Below are 19,088 nucleotides of genomic sequence, written 5' to 3' on the forward strand. Positions count from 1 at the left end.
GGTCGGAACGGTGCTAACGGGACGAGCGCGCGTGACACGACGACGAGCGAGTCCGACGCCGACTCCGACAAAGGCCCGAGTGAAGGACGAACGCGTGGCGACGACGGCGCACAGGACGAATGGTTTTGGAAGGGGTTGTGCGCGCTTGGCGCATGTTTTTACGTTGTCTTTAATCTTTTCCATTTTCATTTAAAATTTAGTTTTTGATTTGCACCAAACTTTGTCCTAAGGGGTAATTTTTGTCTCTGATCACAAATTCGAACTCCATTTTTCTATATCTCAATACGGAGGGGCGGTACAAACATTCGAAAAAGACGTGTTTTTTTTTAAATAATTTGCAACCTGAAATGGTAATGGTTTGGAAATTTGATGTCAAAGGGACTTTAATGTAAAATTAGACGTACAATTTGATGGCGTACTCAAAATAAAAAAAAATGAAAAAAACACAAAAATAGCTTTAAAACATTTTATTAGACGTGTCATTTTAAGGGAAAGTTAAGGGGTTACATACATGTAGAAAATCACAAAATTTCATATTACAGAAAATTTATTAAATCAACTTAAAAGATGATTTTCAATCACTCCTGAAAGTTTCATGAAGATATTTCATGATTTAACTTAGTTAGAAACGATTTAAGCTCAGAATTTTACTTTTTTTATATGAAAAACAGAAAAATATTTTTATCTTTTTTTTAAATAAACTTTTTGAAAATCGGCCTTCGTTATGCACACGGGACTGGTTTAACGAGTTTTCACCAACATTTTTAGCCGATTTGGTCGAAGCAATCTTGAGATATCGTGGCACCCGTTTTTGAAAACTGCTAACTTCAAATAGCTGTATCTCGGCAATGATACAACCAAATGTCTTCAAATTTGTTTTGTTAAAAGATGAAAATGTTTATTTTAATGCCCTGAAAATAGATTTTAGAAAAAGAAATTAAGTGGGTGATCAAGCCAACCTCTAACATTTTTGCCGATTTTCATGTATGTAACCTCTTAATGTACTTTTCGAAGCAGAAAATAAAAAAAATTATAGTTGTTAGTCATCGTTGATTATGGCCGTTCAAGGTCACCCGCGACTGACACGAGCGACGAAACAAAGAAAAACACGAAAAGTAACTTTTTCAAAACTTTTTTTTCGTGAAATCGCGATAGCGAAAAAAAACTAAGTTGACTTTATAGCTGTCGGCCACCATTGCTAGTACCAATCACTAGTGTCTTCCTTTTTATCTACAAGGACTTCGCCGCCCTGGACTCCTAGGTGTATGAAAGTATGGCACGGAGCGACGGCGCCGAATACCCATATTTACACAAAGAATTTTAGAGCGTCCGCCGCGGGATTCGAACCGACGAATCGCGATAGCCCATGATTATAAACAGTTATATAACTTGTTACCTCCACAACTTTGTAGAACAATGTTACACTCTGAAAAATAACCCTGCAAAGTTACGAAAAAATACAAAAAATTAAACATGAGAAAATTTGTAATAAAAGTTATTTGAATAAAACTTTTTCTTTATCATAAAGTACCGAAAAAGTCAAAAAAAAAATGACCTTTTGTTCGATAAATTTTAAAATAGAAGTTAGAGATGATCTTGCCAAATCATTCCATAAAGATAAAGTCATCGCTAAAATTACCCTTAGCATAAAAATTTCAGATAGATTTTTTTTTGCAGTTCACTAACATTTCGCAAAATTTTCCGGAATCTTTAAAATTTTATTTATCTATTTGGATGATACTTTTTCCAACTGTTCCTTGTGTCCAAATTAGCCGTTTTACATCATTGATCGTAAGTCTCCATACAAATTTGTGAAATGTCCATACAAAAGAGTCATGAAAATATTCCATAACCCATATCTTGAGAAAGGATTTTCTGATAGATTTCTAGGAAAAAATGGGTACACAGCAAAAAAAACGAAATTTTTTAATTTTATTAATCGACTCAAGAACTCGATTTTGACTATTTTTACCCCAGTTGATTTTACTTTATTTTTTTTTATTTTTCAATTTGGTCAATCTAAATTATAATTTTTGAATCAATTTTGTTTCGGCCAATTTAAAATTATTTCTGTGAATTTTGATTAAGTTCACTCTTTTCGAGTAATAATCAAGCTTTGGTAATTTTTTCTCGAAAAAACATTTATTTTTACGAATTTAATTAAATAGTATCCGATCCATCCTCGGGCAACTTTGAAACAAATGTTTACAAAACAATGAGAAATTCTCTACAATTTTTATATTTCAATGTTTTTGAGATATGGCCTTGCAATGAACGAAAATCAGGAAAGATACATATTTTTAATTGCTACACACTTACACAGTAAAAAAAATCATGGCAATATTACATCTGGCCAGGGGTTCATATTTTATGTCAGAAAAAATGTGTAATTTTACCTCTGAAAATGTGTAATTTTACCGCTTCTCTGATGTAATGTCACTTTTTCGCTCTAAAATGACGTAAAATTACATCATAAAAGAGGTAATATTCAACCTACTTTGTAGCTCTTATTTATTCTACCGATAATTATATCTTTTAAACTATTCATCCGATTTTCAATGTCAAAAAATTTAACTAAACAAAAAGGGGGTAATTTTCTCTCTTCTTTGAAAATATTGTCAGAATAGCAAAATCATGACTAAACATTCAAAACGTATAATAGTTGTTCTTTTTTTTTTAAATAAAATGATTTTTCAAAATAATTTAGCAAAATCAATCACTATGAACGCAGAAAAATGAATTTTGAATTGTTTTCAGTAGAATGCACGTCTAATTACGATACAATTTTGAAGTTTTTTGAAAGTTTTTCAATGAATCCATAAAAAATAGAATGGGGAAAAATAAAAAAAAAATCATTCCACGGTTCGATTTTGCCAATAAAATTAATCATTTGTAAAATTTTGTGTTTTTTTTTTCAGAAAAATATCGCGAGAATGTTTTTAAAAAGTCATAACATCTATGTTTTCATTATATTTGATGTTTTTCAAGCTTAAAATCATAGAATTAGATCAATAATATTAATTGGTGATTATCAACACTTAACAAGGACGACAGTTTTTAAATAGTTTACAAGAAAATAAAAATTGATTTTTGTTACTCTTTGTTGTGCTTCGGGTTTTAAATGAACTACAATTTTGTATACAATGTGAAGCAAATGAAATACATAAGTGTTTCACAAATATATTCCTTATATATTTTTTTATATGACATGACCAGAAAAACTTGAAAAATGTATTTGAATATGTTTAAAAACAATAAGCAACAATAAATAAAATGATAAAATTCAATGTAAAATTTTAGATATTTTTTGAATTTCATATTTAGATAAAACATATTTTACAAATTATCTATAAGTTACTACCAAATTGGGAAAACAGTCTGATTTTAGAACAATAAATTTGGAAATCGGTGAACTAATTGTTTTGTTCTGTTTCTGTTTTAACCGAAGTAATTCAAAACATTTTGCAAAAAAATGGCTCTCATTTGTCCTGATTTGGCCCAGATTCCGGAGATTGAGGAAAAATAATTTAATATGATTTTTTTTTCAAATCTAAAATCATAAATATATGTAAATATAATTCCCAGTCCTTTAAAAATATATCAAATTAAATTGAAAATATTTAAAGCGCTAGGCATTTTTTGAAGCTGTGAACTAAAATTTTTACAATTTTCCCTAAATAGCCAAATTAATGCTGATATATGCCTAATACAAAATGTAATGCATTAAAAATCTTAACGATTACTATGCATTTAACATGTCATCTATTTCCTACAACCAAATCTGAATTTCCAGACCAAATTTTGATTTTTTTTTTCAATTTCGGGAATTCCCGGGACAAATTATAAAACTTCCTTGGATTCGGGAATTTCCAGTTTTGGAAAAATCCCGGGAATTCTGGGATGCACGCACTATTCAATATTCATACATTATATGACAAATGTATAGAAAATTTGTTAAGCATGATTTAAAAAACAAATGGCAATTTTCGAAAAAAAAAAATCATTTTAACTCTTTTTGACGAGAATGGAAGGTTATGTGCTTTTAAGAAAAAAACAGGTTGAAGACTGGAAGTAGATTAACATTAAAAAAAAAATCGCATGAAAACATTAAAATGCCGATTGACCGTGTCTGGACCAAATATATGATCATAACATACTCAAAAATGGGAGAAATTCATTAACAGGATTCCGGGTTACACACCAGAAACAATCATGGTAATATTTAATATTTTTTTTTCAACACAGTCAGTAAGACAAAACAAATATATATTTTCTTTTTAAATTCAAATTGCAATCGTGACAAAAGACCACGACACCAACCAAACTCTCAGTGGAGAAGCCACAGGCGAGGTGGAGGTGTTGCGGAATGTACAACAGTACGTAGTACGACACTACTCGCTAGCCTGATGCAAGTTTTACCCACTAACTGGCGGAACGGCTGCAGTGGGTGGTGGGTGCAACCAAGTGGGTGGCCCTAGGACAAGCCTTCTGGCTTGCTTTTCACACTCGCTGCTGTTTGGAGGGGTTTCGGAGACAGTGCCAGTCAGCCAGACAGACAGGCCGCGACAAATAAGGATATATTGGGAGGGTTGACTGGAAACGTTGTTTAACAAAGCAGTGGGAAGTGATTTTTGGATGTTTAATTTGTGTGCTAGGGAGTGGGGAAATCCATTTTAACTGATGATGTGTTTACAGAAGGTTTTATTATTAGGGGGGGTATTCTTGAAAATCTTCAATTTGTAATTGTGATTATGTTTAGTCATTACTTCCGGTGGCGTTCAACAATTACAGATAAAAATACCCAATAAATTTCTCAAAGTACCAACCGAATGATGTCAGCTCCTCGGCGATAATTTGCGCTATCAGTTCCCGAAAGCACCTTCTTTCTGTTAATGACTATCGGTGCGCGTTATCACACATTACCTTTGTTTATTTTTTGCCTTCTTTATTTTTTAAGAGCAGGTGGCCACCAACCAACCGCAGAAGCACCAACAATACCTGTAAAATACACCTGCCCGAATAGAGGGGGGACGAAGGTTGGTGGAAAAAATCTCGCGAAGGTCATCATTATCATGTTCCCCGGGAGGAGAAGGCATGGCCGCGGCAGGGATGGATATTAATTACTTAAAACTGATGTCCGCCGTTCCGGGTTTTGGATCGCGGCGGTTACGCCATCGGAAACAGCTTTTTTCTGGTTCAATTTTTCGCCTTTATTCACCTCTCGTTAAATTAAAAGGTACGATGGTGGAGAAATTAAATGAAGATTTACACGGGACGATGATTACTGGCCAGGTTTTTGCGATGTTCTGGTCATGGTGGGGCCTGCCAGTAAGAAGCTTTTATTTTACGATAATGAAATTATGCTTTGCGTATTTTGCTGGGGAAAAATGGCTTATCGTTTGGTTGGGATGATTAAGCCAATTCACAGAATTCAACGGGTTTGCTTAAATTTGCACTGGATCATCAGATAAAGCAGTTTCACGAGAATTTTGTGATAAAGGCACATCGAAATCCTTTCCAATATTTTGGATTGTAATATCTGGTTTAGTGCAGCTGGCGACATACACTCAGTTTCATTAAAATCCCAAAATAAATTTTAGTAATTCGATATTTGAGAATCAAACTTTGAAAAATATTAGCAATAGCCTTATTCCTGGAAAAATATTTTTTTCATTTTAAAAAATATGTAAAATCAATTCTAAATTATTTAGAACACATAGCTAATAACGTTTAGAAATGCATTTTCAATCAAACAAATGCTTTTTTTATCATTTTATATTTTTTTTACTTATGGACCACAGATTGGAAAAGACGTAAAAGTGAAGAGCAGATCTCTCCGTTTTCGAGAATCAATTTTTCTTAGTATATTTTTTATTTGTCCTTGTCCTTTTATTCCCTATCCCAAAAGAAGTCATTTTGCATCATTATTTTTCCCATACAAGCCTCCATACAATTTTGAGGACTGGTCATACGAAATGGGTATGTGAATGTATAAATTCTCTATCGAGAGAAGGAATTTGGTATCTTCGGCAAAGTTGTAGGTTATAATAACGATTTTTCGGAGATATAAGTACACGAAAAAAACCGTTTTGCCTTCCTCACTGAGGTAAGGCTATAATCCTGCTCTAAAAATGAACTTTTTATTAAAAGCTCAAAGACCCACCTTCATGTATACATATCGACTCAGCATCGAAAACTGAACAAATGTCTGTTTGTGTGTATGTGTGTGTGTATGTGTGTGTGTATGTGTGTGTATGTATGTATGTGACCAAAATTCTCACTGAGTTTTCTCAGCACTGGCTGAACCGATTTTGATCAAACCGGTTGCATTCGACTTGGTTCATAGTCCCATACATCGCTATTGAATTGTTTGAAGTTTCGATAACTAGTTCAAAAGTTATGTATAAAAATGTGTTTTCAAATATATCCGGATCTCATTTATATGCATGTAAACGATGTCCGGATCCATCATCCGACCCATCGTTGGTTAGGTATTCGATAAACCTTTCCAACGAGTCCAAAAGATTGAAGATCTGGCAACCCTGTCTCGAGTTATGACCACTTAGGTGATATTTATGTAGTTTTTTGGAGCCGGATCTCACTTAAATGTATGTAAACGATGTCCGGATCCATCATCCGACCCATCGTTGGTTAGGTAATCGAGAGACCTTTCCAACGAGTCCACAACATTGAAGATCTGGCAACCCTGTCTCGAGTTATGACCACTTAGGTGATATTTATGTACTTTTTTGAAGCCGGATCTCACTTAAATGTATGTCAACGATGTCTGGATCCATCATCCGACCCATCGTTGGTTAGGTAATCAAGAAACCTTTCCAACGAGTCCAAAACATTGAAGATCTGGCAACCCTGTCTCGAGTTTTGACCACTTAAGTGATATTTATGTACTTTTTTGAAGCCGGATCTCACTTAAATGTATGTAAACGATGTCCGGATCCATCATCCGACCCATCATTGGTTAGGTAATCGAAAGACCTTTCCAACGAGTCTACATTATTGAAGATCTGGCAACCCTGTCTCGAGTTATGACCACTTAAGTGATATTTATGTACTTTTTTGAAGCCGGATCTCACTTAAATGTATGTAAACGATGTCCGGATCCATCATCCGACCCATCGCTGGTTAGGTAATCGAGAGACCTTTCCAACGAGTCCAAAATATTGAAGAACTGGCAACCCTTTCTCGAGTTATGACTACTTAAGTGATATATATGTACTTTTTTTGAAGCCGGATCTCACTTAGATGTATGTAAACGATGTTCGGATCCATCATCCGATCCATCGTTGGTTAGATAATCGAGAGACCTTGTAACCTGCCTGCTGCAGTTTACCATCGCAACAGTAGAAGTCTGCGAATAACAAGAAGAGTGCCCTAAGCCATCCCGATCAGGGCAAAATTTGATCTTTTGTCTGCTAGAATTTTTATAAAACCACTACACTTACAACACAAACAAGAAGCCAAGAACCATCATCATCATCATCGATCGCGGCTTCCCAGCAGCCGATCGATGCTGATTGCGCGTTGACTCTCGCGAGCGCGTAATCTCCTAGCGAACTGCACGCACATTTGGAACACATGCACATGATATTGGGCAATTTTAAAATCGAAGGCCGATCATTGATTGATTACCCTAGCACGTGAGCACATTTAGCACAGACCTGTAATCATGTCTCAGGTAAAACCACATTTACATACCGGATCAGCATAATCCATGCCAGCACCAAACCAATTTCCCGAGGGGGAAATCAAGCCGAGCAGTTTGAGCCACCCTAGCGACGCCCCGGTACTCACTCTCCAATCTCTTATCGGCCGACGTCAACCAGAGCCGTGAGAGATAACACGCGGCGCGATCGGCCAACCAATATAGCCGATCGTCGCCCGCAGATCATCATCAGTCACTGGTTCAGCATCAAAGAGACCGCCTCGATCGTCGACCCGTCAAGTGTTCCGCCAGACGATTGGCCAGCAGAAGTTTCGCTTATTGTGTTTTCTTGTGGTGAAAACCGTCTCACCAGTGTAATTTCGCGGAGTTTGTGGTTTTGAGACAGATTTGTAATTTTTGTTGTCTCGCCTAGGATAAGGATATCGGCGTGGAAAATTAACCGCACTGGAGTGCGAGGTGCCGCGATACCGAAAATTGGTCGCGGTGGAGAGGTAGAGTGACGACCCTCCCTCGTGTGTTTAATTTGTGCTAATTGGTGTTTTTTGTACCGTTCTCCGTGTCTAGGGAGGTGGCGTCTACTATCAGCATGGAAAGCATGGCCATGCTGGAGTAGTTGGATAACTTGAGATCGGTAAGATTCAGCTGTGAAATCGTCTCTAAAATAAGTCCCAAAATGTGCTTTTGATCGTCGAATGTGTTCTAATTGTTCTGTCTGCCATTGTGCAGGCCTTCATTTCCTGTTTCACAAGCTGAATTCCATCATGGCTGGAGCCGTGGTGTGGAGCAGTGCGCTGCTGTGCATTCCTGCCGACTGGACGGCGGGGCTAATGCACCGGATGGCCGGCGTTCTCGCCGGTGACCAAGCTGGGTTCTGCCCGGGCAGCAACGTTGTTCCGGATCGTCGAGGGATACACGGGGGTCACACACACACACACACACACACAGGTTTACACCCGCAACTCTAGTTTTAAGGACGCCAACTAGGTTTAGTTCGCCAATATAGATGTAAGTACGCTAAAATCCCCTCTTTTATTTCTGTGTAGGTTGAATTTATCCGTGTCTTGGGAGGGCTGGTTGATTATCTGGGATTCTGTTGGAATTCGACCCATTTTTATTGTTTGCTGTGTTCTTTTGCATCTGTGCAGGAAATGGTACTCCTGCTATTCAATAGTACTCCATCTTGTCTCATGCTCGCACTTTCCCCGGAAATGGGGAGGTGACAACCTTTCCAATGAGTCCACAACATTGAAGATCTGGCAACCCTGTCTCGAGTTATGACCACTTAAGTGATTTTTATGTACTTTTTTGAAGCCGGATCTCACTTAAATGTATGTTAACAATGTCCGGATCCATCATCCGACACATCGTTGGTTAGGTAATCAAAAACCCTTTTCTACGAGTCCACAACATTGAAGATCTGGCAACCCTGTCTCGAGTTATGACCACTTAAGTTATATCTGTGTACTTATTTTTCTGGATCTAAAAAAATAGCTGGCAAACCACTTATATTAAAAATGAGGAAGGCATCAACCACATAAGTGGATTAAGTTAGTTTTTTATTTAAGTTTGTATCAATCAAACTGGTATTCCCAAAATATGTATTTTTAATTTTCGATTTTTTTTATATGTTTAGGGGACTTAAAATATTTTTTTGCGCCATAGCGCATGATACTGCTAAATCTGGTTCCATCTATATATTTGAAAAAAAAAAATTAGTAAAAATTCAAAAATCTTTTTCTTTCTTTAAACCCAATTTGAATTTACAATCAAAAAGTTCTTAAAAAAATGTATGATAAAATTTTCCGTTCTCAAGTTAAACCACTTTCTTCATTTTCTTTTATTTTTTGCATTTTTAAAAAACTTCTTGAAAGAAAACTAACCTAAAAAAAGTTTCTGAACATGAGAAAATGTTGTAACATTTTCTCTATAAGACTTTAAAAAATTGACAATTAGTTTCTGAAATACAGCCTCACAATCAGTTCGAATCAATCAAAATAAGTTTTTCTAATTGTCACCTAATTAGCCTATAATTTTCAACTGACAATATCTCGGAAACTATTGGTTCGTTTCTCAATTTAATAAAATGAAAAATGAAAATTGTCTGATCTGAAGAAGTCTGAAGAAATCAAAATTTTAAAATCAAGCATAACTTTTGAAAAGGTCTGAAAATAGAAAATTTTTCTCATTTCATATTTTAGAACAAATTCTTAAAATTTTGAAATAATTTTTATTAAAAAGATTAGGCAATTTCTCAAAAGTTATACGTTAATTTTTGTACCCATTTTGTACAACCAGCTCGCAAATTGTATGGAGACTTTTATGGTAAAAAAATTATGCAAAATTGCTACTCTTGACATAAGAAATCTAAGGGCAAAGTATCATCAAAATAAAAATAAACAAATTAAAACAATCGCGAAATAATTTGCAAAAATCTATAAGACTACTCTGAAAGAAAAAAAAATCTTATAAATTAATTGATATTTTGCCAATTTGTGACTAAATTGATGTACAAAACATTTTGTGATACGTTTTCCCATTTTTTTTTTGTTTGTAATTTAGGCTTGAATTTTGAAATTTAGTTGTTAAATTTAATTTGAAGTTTAATCCTTGGTTTAAAAACCGAATATAAAATTTAAAGCTCAATAAAAAAATGTAACAAATGATACCACTTTCAAAAAATGTCAAACTAAAAAAAATCTATAAATTTCTTAGCTGCGGTCCAAAAACACAAATATGTAACCATTCACAAATGACGTAGCATCTGTTTTAAGAGTATTTTAGGTCCAACCCCTCCGCGTTCAGTGCATTTTTGCCATGCAAAATCTTAAAATATTTTATTCTTGCCCTTAATCTCTTCGGTGAAATTTCGAAGAGGGGGAATTGATTTTGGGCAAGATATGATTTTTTGAAGAAAAAAAAAAAGATTTAGGGAAAACCAATATTACACTCAAAATATTTCCAAAAATCAACTTTCATTATTGATTACAGCCTTTAAAAAAATCTAAAATTATGAAAAATGATCGATTGCTATACACAAAAAATAATCTGATATTTATTAATATTTTAGAAAAATATACTTTTCGAATTTTAAAACCACGCATGAGGTTTTAAGAAGCCAAAAATCCCTTTTGAAATGTTAAGCGTTATTTTTGCACGATTTGCGAAATTAGAGAACTGCACAAATTCAAAAATGCTTATATAAATATCAGAAAAAATCAATTCACCAATAAAACAAATTATATAGCATTTCACCTCATTAGACCTTTTCAGATTTTGTTCTAAAAATTTGAGATCACAAAAACGGAAAATGTTTGCGAAGACCTTAAAAAAGGACTGGTTCTGAAATCGAGATTTTCTATCCATTATGCCTGAAACGGATAAATAAACTATTTTTATAAAGAAATCACCTCCGTGTAAGCACGAGAGCAAGCAGCAGTCAAGTGCTCAGTGCTCTATCGTTTTTTCGATTTTTTTTTCGCCGTAAATTACCGTGATTACCCGCGAGTTTGCTCCTGCAGCATGCCAAAGGCCGGCCGTGGCCGTGGCAGTTCGAGTGCGGCCTCGAAAAACCCGCGAAGTTCGTCTACCGGCCGTGTGCAAAAAGGTAAACAAACCAACGCCTTGTCGACCGCCATCGCGCAGGGGAGCGTGAGCGCAGAAGGCATCGACAAAAAGTTGCTACATCCCGGATATGTTCCAAGATCACCAGTGCGAACCCGTTCCGGTACTTCCGGTGCCACGACCAACACGTCAACATCCGCCAACATTCCCATCAGGAACGAGTTCCAGATGCTGAGCGACGACGAAGAAAACAACAATAACAACACCGACGGTAGCACTACCGACGACGACGACGACGATGGTCGTGCACGGAAAAAAGTGCCGACGCCAAAAACGAACAATTCTCCAAAGGAACGTAGACCACCTCCAATCTATGTTTTGGATACGTTGGTGGACGATATTGACGAGTTGCTGGAAGGCCTCGGATATTGTCTGAAAATCGGTAAGTCGTCAGTGCAAGTCTACACATTTGACACTAAGAACTTCGACCTGGTTGTGGAGAAATTGAAGAGTAAAAACTTCAAGTTCTACACATTCGACCCCGTGCAGAAGACAGCCGTTAAGGTCGTCTTGCAGGGGTACCAAGACCGTCCGATTTCCGACCTCAAGAAGGACCTCTCGGGTGCTGGAATAACGCCGCGTGACATAAAAGTCCTCTCGCGGAAGACAACAGTCACAGGTACACACACACTGTACCTGTTGTACTTCGACCGCGACACCGTCAAGATTCAAGACCTGCGACGAACTAAGGCGTTGGACGGGTTTTGGGTAAACTGGCGGTTTTACTCAAAGTACCCATCGGACGCAGCACAATGCCACCGTTGCCAGAAATTCGGCCACGGCTCGCGGAACTGCAACCTCCCGCCCCGCTGTGTAAAGTGCGGTGAAACACGTGTGCACTGCCGTGCAAGGCGGACCTGGGGGACAAGGCAGAGCAAACCAAGGCGCGCATCAAGTGCGCCAACTGTGGAGGTAACCATACCAGCAACTACCGTGGATGCAGTGCACGATAAAATTACCTCGAGGAGCAGGAAAAGAGGAAGAAGAAAACAGCAGCGTCCCACCCTCCTCAGCGAAGTACGATCGTAACCGTGCCGGCTGCTGAGCAGCGTACGGTTCCCGCGGACAACTCAGCATTCCCCCCTGGCTGGGGGCGATCGTTTGCCAGCGTGGTTGCCGCCAGTAGCGGCAATGCGGCCCAGCAAGAAGTCACCGGGGAAGATCTCTTCACCCTGCCAGAGTTCTTTGCTCTCGCGGGGGAGATGATGTCGAGGTTTCGGAGCTGCCGTAACAAGGCGGAGCAATTTCTAGCCCTTGGGGAGCTGATGATCAAGCACATCTACAAAGGATAAAATACTGTGATTTAGTTATAAGCTTTTTCTCTTTCTTTCCCCTTTCCTTTGCAATTTTAGCAAGTTTTTTTTTTTAATTTTTCTTGCTCTTGTCAGTGCCATAGTTATAGAAATAATTGTTCCAAAATGGATTATGATGCAACACACAGCTGAAAGGAACTCCAAAACTCTGTTATGAATTGCAAGAGAACTGATTGTATCTTGATTATTCACCAATAAAACCGAATTGAAAATTAAAAATTATAAAGAAATCATGGAAAATTAGGAATAAAAATTGAAAAAAAAATCGTTAAGCTAAGCAAGATTTACCCGAAAATTTGCATTTAAAGGTACTGAGTCTCTCAACCATGTCAACATACTGAAATCCCACCCTCCCCCACCACATCAACCAGCATACCAGAGTGCCCATAGCCTGTGCAATCTCTGCAAATCAGTGCAATCCGGAAGTGGGTGGTCATGATTTACTGTCCCGAAAAAAAAGAGGGGTGCCATCCGAACCCTACCTAATACATGGCAGAAGGTACGGTTTGACGCAAATATAGATATATTGCACATCCCAGGGAAAAAACGCGCTGAAAATGTAGTTTTCCACCGCTTTTCTTTGCCGGCTTGGCTGCTGTCTGTTTTAGGGAAGGGATTGCGTTGACGACCCTTTTGTGTGGAGGCCATGTAAGTGGAGGAATTTGATAAGTTCTGGGTTTTAGGACTGAAAATGTAAATAAACATTATAATTTCATAATAACTTCAAAATAAATATAAAATTTTTAAGTTATTGAATCTGTTGTAAGATTTAAAGTCGGTGTAACAAATGCCAAACTACCCCACATTTGGCGTGTAGAGGGTTTACCCTCTGGTTTCACAGGGGTTTTCCTCATGAGCAGGGAGCGATTCACTACCACTCTTTTGAACCGTCACCATCAACCATTATAATCTCTTCTTTTTCGGTAAGTGTGTAACTACACTCGAGCAAGTGCAGAGCTTCAGTCCACCCTTCTGATGACGAAAGGACGAACGAATCTGTGCTAATAATGTTCCCAGAAGTGAAAATCATTTCAAGAGATTGAAAATGAAAGGAGTTTACAACTTTGAAGATGAATTTTACATACTATACATAAAAGTACCAACTTCCTAACCTAGATCACGTCAAAGATGACTCGTACCTTTATCTTTGCCAAATAAAACAAGGTTAATTAAAAGTGACACTCTCCATTCCAGCTTTCGGGCACAAAGTTTTACTTTTGCATCCCCGGAGGGTTCAACTTTCCCTTTCCCCTCATGCACCCAAATGCGGACATTTCGACGACGTAGTTGCGCCGTGTGCGTCAACTTGTCTCTCCAAACCGACCTTCCAAATAATCCGAGATCAAAACCACCTCACTGAACCGATTCTGCATTGCAACAGTGCTCTGCCTGCTCTGCTGAACGCAAATAAACCGAAACCTTCGTCAAACGAGATGAAAACCAGGAAAGAAACCAAAAGACTACAATTTCAAATACAACAACGAAAAAATAAAGAGAGAAAAAATCGGTGCCCAAAACCCTGTCCCAGAGGGTTCTCTTTGATCCACTTTCTAGCGGTGTGGAGAAGAGTCGAGTCGAATCGAATCGAGACAGACTCGACTCTGGTCCAGATCCAAATTTTCTTTCATCTGGGAGCCCTTGGATGACGACGGGGCCGCAAAAGCTTGCAGCAACAGCGGCAGCAGCTCTCACACGAATTCCGACGACAAAGCTGGACAAACTTCAACGGGTTTTTCGTTCAGCTGGAGGATGAAGAGATTTGCAGGGTGGCTACTCAATCATTGTATTTGAAATATTTTATGTAAAATAATTCGTGAATTCTAAATGAAAAACAAATAAGAAAAACAAAAAAAACTATTAGGTAGATTATTTTTGTGATTTCAGTAAAATTGAAAAAAAATTGTTTTAATTTTTTTTTGTACAGAATGTAATTACAGCGCTTGAAGTTAAACATTATCGATGTTTTGTCTATAATAAAACCTGAATTTCGAACACATTTTAAGGACCCAATTTTTAAATAATTTCGAAACATGATTTTTAATAGCTTTAGCCACTTCCTGCGACTGCGATTGAAAGCAATTTAATTTCTCGCAAAATCATTTCAAAAAACTGTTCAAAAAGAACAACAAAAAAGCAAAGTTTTACTTCATTATTCGATGTGAAACCAAATTTGCAAACGAAAAGCACTCAACAATTTTGTTTGAACAGTGCACCGCTTTCATCTTCTAGTCACTTTTAAGTATTTGTTTTCAAAAAATGTGTCATTTTAAACTTTAAACTTAAAATTTAGAGCACCCACCGCGGGATTTGAACCAGCAAACTCTGGATTGTGAGTCCAGTGCGCGGTCCGATTGATCTACACAGGCAGGAAAAAAAACACACTTTTTTTGCAAAACCTACTATTTTGCTTTAAAAATCAAACGATGAAAAAAAATTAAACCTGTATTTGTTGAGATAACAAAAAGGAAAAAATAAGTTTTTTGAGTGTAACCCAAATATAGCCAAATATTCAAATGCAGGGTTGTCACGGAATCTATTTTTTGCTCGGATGAAGTAAACCAGAAGGAAAATCCATAACAGTAATGTTGGAAAGAAAAAGAAATCTAAAATAGAAATTAAAATAAAAAGTAAATAAAATTTAATTAAAAACAATTCAAACAGTTAACAAACATAAAATATATATTGAAAGTTTTCACTCGATGATACTCGCCAAAGAGTCACTCAGAAAAATTGAAACACGATACTTGTATTATTTTCTTCCCCAAATTTCCCCTACCTAAAATATGACTCCAGAGTATAAAAGTATTTTCTGTTATCTAAGATGGTGACAAAAATGGTAGCATTTCAAAACTTAGTGAATTCTACAGCATTTCATTTTCTAAAAGGTTCAGAATTTAAGAATCTTGCCGTAAATTTTTTTTGAGGGGAGTGAATTTAAGAATTTAGGAATTAAGGAATTGAAGAATGAAGGAATAAAGAAATTAAGAAATTCCGGAATTTAAAAATTAAGAAATTTAAGAATTTAGGAATTAAGGAATTTAAGTTAAGCATTTGAGCATTTCAGCGTTTAAGCATTGCATTCTAGCATTTGAGAATTTAAGAAGTATTTATTTTATGTTCTATTGATTGTTTTTAATTTTCACTTGTTTTAAATTTTTACTTTTTAAATTCTTGCATTCAATCTGAATTCATTTTTTTTTAATTATTAATTCCTCCATTTTTGGATTGAATTGTGAATTAACGAAATCTCGGATTATTTTTAATATTTAGATATTTACAAATCAGAATTCAAAAACTTTTGAATAAATATGGTATAAAATTTTAGCAAAACTCAAAAGAAACTAAATTTTCAGAACCAGTAAGCAGATGGTAAAAAAAAAGTTGAGTGTAGTAATAGATTTAATTAAGAAATCCTCAACAATACATTTAAAATAAAAATCTCTTATTGAAGATCATTTCAACGTTTCTTATTAAGAAAATACTAACAAACCTTTTTCGGAGGAAATTTAATTTTGTTACAGTAACAACTTCTAAGAAATCCAAATTTGTGCACTCAACGAAAAAAAAATATCCTTTTTCTTGATAATATTTTTCCATGTAACATGAAATTAATTCAATCTCTCTCATTTATTTTATTCATCAAAATTGCCATCCGCGCCTTCCGTTACAACCCTGCAAATGCCTCAGCAACTTATGGTCTGATTATAAAATTTTAAATTCAAGCAAAGGTCAAAATAAGTGTTTTATGTAAGGCTTAAATTTGAATATTTTAAAAATATTTTTTTATGAAAAATCAGAAAATTATACGAATGTTTAAATTTCGACATTAAAAATCGGTTTCTCGACCATAATTTAAGGATTTGGGAAAAATCACATTTTTTGAAAATATATATATATATATATTAGGATGGCTCGAGATGAACGATTTTTCAGAACGTGTTTTTTCGGTTGCTTTGAGGGCCCTAAACAACCCCCTAAAATTTGGGAGCGATTGGTCGCGTCCACACTTTGCGCATTGCATTTCAATTTTGTATGGGAAAACCCTCTTTTTTACATTTTTTATTTTTAACATTTTCATTTCCCTCTAAAGATTTCAAACCAACACAATAGCGTTGAAATTGAGAAAATTCTCTAAAACTTTATTTAAGAAATTATTGTGCTATCTCGCTACTGTCAAAAGATACAGCCTGCTCAAAACTGGTCTAAAACGCTGTATCTTTTGACAGTAGCAAGATAGCACAATTATTTCTTAAATAAAGTTTTAGAGAATTTTCTTAATTTCAAGGCTATTGTGTTGGTTTTAAAACTTTAGTGGGAAATAAAAATGATAAAAATCAAAATGTAAAAAAGAGGATTTTCCAATACTAATTCCCATACAAAAATTAAATGCAATGCGCAAAGTGTGAACGCAACCAATCGCTCCCAAATTTTGAGGAGTTGTTTTGAGGCCCAAAAGGCTTAAAAAAAACTTTTTTCTGGTTTGATTCGATAATTTTTTATTTTTTCCATATAACGACGAGCCAGTCTAATATATTTTTTGGGCAATCACTCTGTATCATAACTCAATAGATGGCTTTTTTCGTTACCAAAACATACCAAAAATAAATAAAAATTGTATAATCTCTGAATATTATTTGCAACGGCCTAAATGAAATTTAAATTAAATAAAGGTACGAATCATTTTAAGGATGGATTTCGATCAATTCTATGAAATTTCCGATAAAAAAAACACAAAGTTATATTAAGTTCAAAAATTCAAAATTATGAAGAGTAAGGCAACAACTAGAAATGATGAAATAAAAGTTGAGTTATGAACATAACGTGGGTCAAATAAATTAATTTGTAATATTTTAATAAAACATGAATAACTGAAAAGAAATTCTACGGATTGGAAACAAACATAATTAAATTATACAATCATTGATGAAAAATTGGTGAAACTTTTTAAACACTTTACAGATAGAGTTATTTAGAGTCTCGATTACCCAAACAAAAAAACAAGAATTTTCGGAACCTTTTTTCGATGCTAGAAACATTAAATTATGTGAAAAATCAGTTTGTTTTTAAAATTTGTGCGAATTAATTAAACTAAATAGTTGAACTTTTTAATGTGATTCGCATTTCTGTTTTGCCTTCCTCACCTTACTGAGGAAAGGCTATAAAATCACTCGGAAAATGAACTTTTTAATTAGACCTCCTAGGCCTACCTTCATTTGTACATATCGACTCAGAATCACCAGCTGAGCAAATGTCTGTGTGTTTGGCTGTATGTAGACATGTGTACCAAATCAATGACACTGGAATATCTCGTCACAGGCTCAACCGATTTTGGCCGGAATGGTTTTAATCGATCCGTCTTAACGTCCCCTAAGTTGCCATTTAATTTCATGCAGTATTATCATGTATTTAAAAAGTTATGTTAAAAAATCTGTTTCATATTAAATTAAAATTATGGTAAAAAGGGTGTTTTTTTCATGCAACCCTCACATGTTATATATTTTTAGAAAGCATATGAGAAGACCTTTTAAGTGGAGTAAGAATTTTCAAGATCTGACTTACCTATCTTAAATTACAAGCAGTTTAAAAAATGGTCTGAATTCACATAACCTCAAATGGTCGGGTCTGATCGCCACAAAAAAGCCGTGAAGAGGGATGCCATTTTCCTCAAAGGCCGTGTCTGTATAATCTTGACAAAAAGTCTGTGGGTAGTCTGTTTTTTTACTCATCACTTATTTTAATTAGGACCTCTTAGGTGCTGCGAACGTTAGGGGAGATCCATAAACATGTGGACACTTTTGGGGGGTTGGAATCACTATAAATGAGAGGAAGGCACCAACCACCTAAAGGTGGATTAAGTAACGTTTTTTGGTGAAGTCACCCTGCTCTTCTTTCGTTCCAAAAACCTTGTTGAAACTGCGTCAACATAGTATTAGCCAACACCCCCTCGTCAAGGTAAATCAAAAGCACAGTTTTATCCGGAGCTCGGGAACTCGGTACAACGTAACTGTCGCACGAATGCCGGGAAATAGACACTGCACTGAAACACGGTCACATGATGATGAAAAGCTGCTGCTGCGAGAGGGGAGAGAAAAAAAACCCAACATCAGACCGGTACTAAAGGGCCGACTCTTCCCCCTCTTCGAGGGGACACAAACACATCCGGTGGTGGCATCATCATCATCTTCAACCAGTACGATCTAGATAAACCAGCGTTGGTGAGCTACATCAACGCCGGCTCGTACCTCTCTTCACGACAATCGAGATTTAATCAGACGCAACAACTGCGTCAAGACTCCCAAATTAGGGGCTCCCATTGTTGGCCCCCGAGGGGTGACCCAGCCGGAGCCGTTGCCGACTTCCGACAGAGATAGCGCCCCGAAAACTTTGGAGGAGACGCTTGATTTTGCGCGATGGAGTTAATAACTGTATATAAACCAGAAGCTTTCCCGACGAGCTGCAGGTTTCTGGTT

At 36.1% G+C, this 19,088-nt stretch overlaps 2 protein-coding genes and 1 long non-coding RNA gene across 4 annotated transcripts in view; 1 reads left to right on the forward strand and 2 right to left on the reverse strand.

Moving 5' to 3' along the window:
• The window catches only part of LOC120428848 (germinal center kinase 1), a 178,813-nt gene that overhangs the window by 138,931 nt on the left and 20,794 nt on the right, over positions 1-19,088 (reverse strand). The gene's annotated exons all lie outside the window — the stretch shown is intronic.
• Positions 1-19,088, reverse strand: part of LOC120430329 (uncharacterized) — a 45,081-nt gene that overhangs the window by 25,114 nt on the left and 879 nt on the right. The window lies entirely within an intron of this gene.
• Positions 7,296-8,916, forward strand: LOC120430330 (uncharacterized). Its single transcript, XR_008212101.1, has 3 exons — positions 7,296-8,037; positions 8,097-8,175; positions 8,249-8,916. It is a non-coding gene; the product is annotated as an uncharacterized LOC120430330 (long non-coding RNA).

The sequence above is a fragment of the Culex pipiens genome, chromosome 2 (assembly GCF_016801865.2).
Source record: "Culex pipiens pallens isolate TS chromosome 2, TS_CPP_V2, whole genome shotgun sequence".
Taxonomy (NCBI): Eukaryota; Metazoa; Arthropoda; class Insecta; order Diptera; family Culicidae; genus Culex; species Culex pipiens.